This window comes from Vipera berus (assembly GCF_964194415.1).
Source record: "Vipera berus genome assembly, chromosome: 4".
In the NCBI taxonomy this organism is placed as follows: domain Eukaryota; kingdom Metazoa; phylum Chordata; class Lepidosauria; order Squamata; family Viperidae; genus Vipera; species Vipera berus.
Genome location: NC_138206.1, coordinates 48149598 through 48157722, shown reverse-complemented (window position 1 = coordinate 48157722; position 8125 = coordinate 48149598).

Sequence of the window (8125 nt, the reverse complement as noted above, 5' to 3'; positions counted from 1 at the left end):
TGTATTTGAATAAATTAGGTAATCGCTGCTGTAAGAAAAGCTGCCCTCAGATATTGGGGCAAAATGTTACAATGCACCTGTTTCCTTACAGTATATTCAACTCAAATAAGCACCAGTCTTACCTCTGACAGAAACACTCATCCCATTTCTTTCACACATGCAGAACTTTGTGTTGTTGGTGCTCTCTATGACCTTATATACACAAGTGAAACATCTGGCTTTTTTAGTAGGCCTAATAAATGTACTTTACAAAAATCTGGGTACTGTTAGATGATAGCAAAGATATTGTTTTGTTTTGTTTTCTTCCTTTGTATGGATCTTTGAAATATATACGATTGCTCTAGCTTACAAGTTGCATCCCACAAGATTTGGGAGAAAAACAAGCAGAGCAGATTTAAAAAAGACAGGGAAAAATGAGTGTCAGAGGGTGGTCATAGATGGAGGGTAAATATTTGAAAATCCAAACTGTCTATAGAATAAGTTGAAAGTTGACTTGGACTGCTGGACATTGAACTTTAACATGCAGTGTTTTAATATTTTCTATCTCTGCTTTGATGCAATATTTTCTTTGTTGAACTCAAATGTGTAAGGAAACTAATAATATTAAGACTGGCTGCAACTGAGATCTGATTCCTACAAGATTAATGCTGGTCAAATGTACTAGATAAAGATAGCCGGGAAATCAAGCTCTCAATTGAGGAAATGAGAAGTCAGGACAGGAGGTATAAAGCCTTGGTCCGTGACCAGGGTGAAGAGTCGGTGGAAGAAGATTGGAAGAGATTCAAGGACTATTTGAAGAAATATTGTTATATTAACTACTTTGAAATGGACTTGGAAGTGTTTATAGGTTGTAGTTTCAGAGTTTAATGTTTAGTATTAAGGATAATATGAAATAATGATTGTTAAATGATAAGAAATTAAATATAGATAGATATTAAATATGATTTAAAATTATGAAATAGAATTTGCTAATGATGATTTACGATGAAATGCAGATAGAGGGGACTTGAGGAAGTCACCTGAATATGATTAGAAAGATTAGGAATGACGGAAGTTAAGTATTCTTTTTGTATTTTTGTTGATTGTATTGTTTATGTTATGTCTTGTTTTTTATATGTATTTTTTTGTTTAAATATATGTTTTCATAAAAGCAATAAAAATTTAAAAGAAAAAAAGGAGGTATAAAGCCTTTCCAATCTAAAAAATAAATAAAAATACCTGCCTGCTGATCATTCACCAGGTTGAATAAACAAAGTAAATAACAACATATAATAATTAAATGTCAGCTAGAGGGAAAGCACTCAACATAGAAAATGAAGATGAATGATCCAATTCAATTGAAAATGAGTAAATATACAGTCTGAGAAATAGCAGTACATGAATTACATCAAACCATAACCTTATTACTTCCCTGAGTCACATAATCCTGACTGGACTGAAGAGTTCAAGCCGTGGGCTTCATTTGGTTGGTCCTTCCTCATGGTACAAGGAGAAAGACAGCTGGGTTGTGCTACCTGAGTCCTGGTTTCTTATATTTAATACAGCAGGGTTCTTATTAAATGAAAGAAAAATACAAGGCTTCTTTGCATGTTTTAGTTTACACAACTAAGAATCATCTTTTCTCACAGAAGAAATACATTGAAGAAATATTTTATTACATAAGTGGAAGCGATACAAACAGAGAATTACAATGGGGAATATGACACCCAGCTGCACATTCTCTCTTCAAACTAGATGAGGAATAATTTTGAAGTCATCACCTGATCCTTAGATCAGGCTGAAAAGATGAGATTATTGTTTTTTGAAACTATAAGTGGGCATCAATTCTGAAAATTTTTGGACTGGGGAGGCTGACAACAACTCATGTTTTAATCGCATCACAATTAGACCACTGCAGCATTTTCTACATAAACTGTCATTGAAGACAATTCAGAAGCTATGATTGATCCAGTATCAGCAGTCTTTCTGCTAACCAGTAAGAAGAGATTCCAAAAATTCAACATTTTGTGTACTTTTACTGCTCCTTGTTTAGCTAGACAGTCCTACTGAGTAAATCTGAAGTGCCCATTTCACAAAATAGCAATGGAAAGTAATGTCAGATGTCTTCAAACCTTATTGAGCTTATAAAATATAGAGAAAACAAATTCTAAAAGCATTTTTGTAATTAGCCCAGGTCATAATATATGTGCTGCTAGGAGCAAAATGCACCTCTTGCTACATTTCAATTTGCTAAAAAAGAACTGATATTAGCCCATAACTAAAGAATTCTGCACATGACTATACAATGAATGAACAGTTGGGAGGGAGACCCTAAAATCATGCATATGATGAACTTCACTGATGCATGTTGTTTGTGTTAATTTGACTATACTGAAAATTTAGAATTCTTTAAAAAAAATGTTGGTAAGAGATAATTCTGTGCAAATACTTCGAGTTTACTATAGAGCACGAATTTGGAGAATAATCATGAATATCATTTTGATATCCATATAAGAGGGATATTTATTTATTTATTTATTTATTTATTTATTTATAATTTTTTTATAATTTATACATCTTACTACAGGCTAACTGTGAAAGATGGGATATGCACTTCACATGACTCGTGTGCATTTCACTAAAGGGCCAAAGTAAAATCTGAGGATTTATAATAAAAGGGTAACATTATATCTTCTAGCTAGCCCAATCTGATGAACCAAAAGGCATAGTCACAATCTCTAGTGAGCACTTTTAGTTATTCAGGATACCACAAAAAACCCCCTCTCTTAGGCAAAGTTTCCATGGTATTAATTGCTTTAATGGAAAATAGGTTGCCGGATAGCTAGAACAGCAAGATCTGGTTCAAGATCTTTGATGCCTTACTAGAGTTTCTAACCGTAATTATATTTATATCCATATGCTCAGACAACTACACAAATATTAAAGTTACTCGTGTTTAATTCAGTATTGGATCATACAGTCTCTCAGTTATATATCTATGCTATCAAATTAAGGGTCATTTGTGACTGAACATGCCTTTAACCAATTATGTAAGAATATCCTCATTGATGCATTGCCTTTTTTCCATTTTTATCATTCATTTTATTTTTTATAACAGGAAAGCATAATTTTCTTAAAGTAAAATATCAGACTTCAATTGTCATAATTAAGTAGCCTGTAAGTACAAGCTACTTTAGGTTTTCTTCCTAGTGTTATCATAAATATCTTCTTTGCAAAAAAATATACAACTGGCTACTTAGAATCTGGTTTCTCGGTATGCGAACAGCAGGATATAATTATGTTGCTTTACTAAATAGTGCTATATTTTTATCAGTCACTGATTTATGTCTATTTAAAATTGCGGCTACTACAATTTTCATAAAAGTTACTTTCATTTGCTTCCAAGCAATTAACAAGATTTTTCTCCAAACTAGCAACTATAACATTATTCCCATTACTTCCTGCTGCCAATCATATTCATCATCAAGAAAGCATGTTTTATCACCATTTAAAATAAGCATGTGCCCAAATGATAAACATTGTCTAACTGCACAGAAATACTATGTATGCGTGGAAGAGAAAAAAAGATAATGAAATATGATGCAGTTAAGCCCAAAATATTTCTTCTGAAGCACTCCTTCAGCATTCCATTTTATCATCTGACTAAGGCTGTTTTAAGGCTGTGCTTTTTCTTTTCCCACCCTTTCAAAGTAGTTTGACGTTGACTTGAAACTGTTTTCATTTTTACTGACCTGAAAGGATGGGGGATGACATTATGGCATTGAATCTCTATGGATGGGTAGACAAAGGAGCCAGGGCAAGGTGTAAAACAATATTTCCTGAAGCTTCTTTGACCCAATGCCAAGTTGGCTTGCTAATACTTTATTTAATTTAATTAAATTTAATTTAATAATTTGATTTCTATACCGCCCTTCTCCTGAAGGACTCAGGGCGGTGAACAGGGCAATACACAATAAAAATATTATACAAAAATTAAAAAGCCATTAAACATTATGCCCTTAAAATTAATACATATTACAATTAAAACTATTTATAAAAACCCAACCCCATCCCGTCAGACCAGGCCAGCTTGTTCGAAAAAGAAAGTTTTTGAAGACGTTCTTTCTCAATCGAGCCTCCATCTCCTTTTCAAAGCCAGTCTAGTACTGGAATAGGTTGCAGCCAGATCAAGCAAGAGAATCCACTTTCCTTCAGAAAGTGCAATTTTGTGCAATTTTGTGAAATTGCACAAATATTCTGATTCATATGGAAAATCCACAGGAGGTCAGTGAAGTCTCCAACTGTAGGGTATTAATTGACCAGCAGCAGGCCTGCTCCTTCCTATCCAGTCATGGGGTCTCTTCTTCCTTGGGCATTTATGCCTTAATTGCCAGAAAGATCAAAGCCTTTCAAGCAACCAACTGTTAAAAGTTATTCTGCTCACAGGCAGCCTTGCTTCCAACTAGGTTTTTCTTTAGTTCTATTCAGCAAGCACAAAGATAGTCTTGGAGAAAAACAACAACAACAACAACAACAACAAAGGGGACAAAAGATATTTTGTTCTTTGTGCTATTTGCCCTTTTCCTGCACCTGCCTTATATTACTATCTTACTTGCATTCCCCACGATTGCTTGCAACCATATAGACAGATTTTTTTCCCATGATGTCACTAACCTGATTCTTCAGATCTTTGTCACTGTGACAATATCAATCTATCTTGCTACTGGTTATCATATTTTTCCTTCCACCTTTTCCAAGGTTAGAGCTTTCTCCAGAGAGATAGGTCTTTGCATAACATGTCAGAAGTAGGATAATTTGAGCTTAGCCATTTGTGCCTCAGGTGAGTGCTGTCAGTTGGTTTATTTTATAATCCATGTGTTTGTTAATTGCAGAGGGGTTTACAGAATTAATCCAGTGCTCGCAATTGCACTCTACGAAATAAACTATGTAGTTTCAGATTGGTACTTTACTATGGCTTTCAAACCTTACTAAAAATATTAAATCCAATAGACATACAGGACATGATTACCAAATCTGTCAACATCTAATTGGAACCAGCATAGTCCTAAATTTATGATCACATAACTGAATAAAGTTTGAATATAATTGGTTGTGCACTGCAGAGATCAGTCTGGGCAGGATGTGAGAATAAAAGGTGAAGTTAGCAGAGCTGAAGTATTCTGCACTTGAAGTTCAAAGGGAGAAAACAATGCAGGAGTGATCATGGAACACCTCTCAGCAATTCCTTAAAGCAACTATTCCAAATAGTACAGGATCATGTGGCTCCTTTCAGCAGTGGCAACAAGATTCTGAGCAAAGATGTAGTTGCTTTAGGTGGTCCAAAGCACCTTTTTAGTTTGAAATTGAAAATGTTGCACTAGCACAGGGGTAGGCAACCTTGGCTCTTTTATGACTCATGGACTTCAACTCCCAGAATTCCTGAGCCAGCTGGCTCAGGAATTCTGGGAGTTGATGTCCATGAGTCATAAAAGAGCCGAGGTTGCCTACCCCTGCACTAGCCTAATAATAAGCACATTTATTCCATTTTATAATTTGATTTAATTTAATAGAAAATAATTTTATTTTGTCACTACTTTCAAAGTAGAATTTTGATTAATTATCATGATAGTGTTCCATTACATATTCAGTAATGAGTTTGTCATACTTGAGTATAAATAAAAAAGGTAAAGGTAAAGGTTCCCCCGCACATGCGTACTAGTCGTTTCCAACTCTAGGGGCTGGTGCTCATCTCCATTTCAAAGCCGAAGAGCCAGCGCTTGTGCGAGGACGTCTCCGTGGTCATGTGGCCGGCATGACTAGATGCCAAAGGCGCACGGAACACTGTTACCTTCCCACCGTAGTGGTCTCTATTTTTCTACTTGCATTTTTACGTGCTTTCGAACTGCTAGGTTGGCAGAAGCTGGGACGAGTAAAAGGCGCTCACTCTGCTACGCGGCACTCGGGATTCAACCCGCCAAACTGCCGACCTTCTGATCGACAAGCTCAGCGTCCTAACCCACTGAGCCAACGCGTCCCTTTGTGTATAAATATCCCTTGTTTTATTCTATGATCATCATTCCTGCAGGCTTCATCCTCTCTAATCTCCTACATTTTAGCTAAATCCAAATGGACATAAACCTAGTGAATGGTGAAACTCATCCTATTGGAATTTTTACAGATTGCAAAATTTGAGCAGCCTTAAAAGTGATTGAGGAAAATGGCAGCCCAGATTTATCTTCATCAGCAATAGTATCTCCATCTTCAATAAGAAAATAAATTCAAAATCTCCCATCAATAGAAATTAGAAAGATATGATCAAGCAATTGGAATCAAGTAAAAAATCAGAAGCCTGTTTTGCAAGAGAAAAAAGTGCTTTAAAAAGTAGTTAGATTGGCATCATATGGGTGAAAGTAAGCATATTGGCAAGCCTTCAGCTGTAAGATTCTACAGCTTCTCTATAAAAACTTCTTTGTGTAGTTAAGATGCACTGTTACAAGTAGCATCCCAAATAATAACTTTTTTGCTTCGGATCAGACATGGTCTGCCTTTTACTGGTAGAATGAGCCTCTGATTCAAGCACAATATCACCATTTCTTTCTAATATAATTTTGACTAGATCGTTATTGACACTATGAGCTGCCATACATCTTTGTTATACATCTTAGGCCAAATGAATATTCTGTGAATAACTGCAATTACTATTGTTGTTATTGTTTTTATGTCAAGCTTGTCCCAACTTGGACATTTAGGAAAGAAAGACCCTCCAGTCCATTTCTTGAAGTGAAAGTTTCTTTTACTAAAGGCAAGCGGTTTACAGCATAAGCAAAGCTGGATCTGACTATTCCCATGCAAAGTTTGCTATTTTCTCCTTTCCCTGGCCCTCCTCTCTTGACCAGTCCACCAGGGTCCAATAGCATTACTTTTGATGTTTTGGGAACCGCTTTGAGGTTTGGCGCTTTTTTGGTGTAGTTTCACATTCTGTTCTCAGGCGTCATCCTTGATCGGCTGGTTTAATCTGGACTGAGACCTCTGACTCCTATCACCCTGTCATTCCCCCCACACACACACACCTTTCCTGCCCATTCCTATGCCTATTCCTTACTTCCCCAAATGCCTGCACCCCACCTTACATTTTACGGCAGGATGCTAGTGAAGCAAAGTATATTGAAGCTGGCAGGCCTGACATTTTATTTATATACCGTTGTATATTTACAATCTGTAAGACACAAACGCCATGAGGTAAAAAAGGCGCGGCAGCCGTTTGACAGTTGACAGCTGTCAAAAGGCTGCCGCTTATCCAGTACGCACACGCGGCGGCCGGCTGACAGTGACAGCTGTCAAAAGGCCGCCGCTAGCTGGCCGCGCAGGCGCAGCTCATGACAGCTGTCAAAGCTGCCTGCGGCCGTGCATGCACATTGGCCAAAGCTGTCAAAAGGCTTGCCGCCAGCTGAAGAAGAGGCGCGGCGGTTGTTGACAGCTCCCGGCTGTCAGAGCTCACCGACAGCTAATTGGCTGATGCCACACAGCGGGAGAACTCTCTGTTGTTATTGGTTGGTTACCTGTCAAAGTTGTGTATAAATAGAGGGAACCCCCGGCTGTGTTTTAGCCGGGTGCCCTTCGCAAATAAAGCTTCAAGAACTAAGCCTGCTGTCTCGAGTGGTCCTTACTGCACGACAATCCATATACCACGCAACTCCCAGCCACTCTGAGTAGCAGTATAAGTGGTCCCATCTCTCAATAGTTTCTAACTTTAGAATAAGTGCTATACTTGTCTGTACTGTACTGTACTGTATGTATACATAAATTTCATTTATAAATCAAATCTGTAAAGCCGAGCAGTTTTTTTCCCCCTCTTATTTTATTCCATCATCATATTCCAGGAAACGTGTGTGTGTGTGTGTGTGTGTGTGTGTGTGTTAAGAAAACAATTTACATATAATGAGTTATGTATGTAAAGATTGCTCTAATTATAAAACTACAAAATGTTGGTTCCCAGGAACATTTTTTTTATTTTTATTTTAAAAAAAGCAATAATGGACCATTTATGGGAAGCAATGTAAAATATACCAGCATCCATTTAAGTTTCCTTTTATATAGAAGCCCTGAAGTGCTGATAAAGTCTTAATATCAGCAGATCTGCCATTTT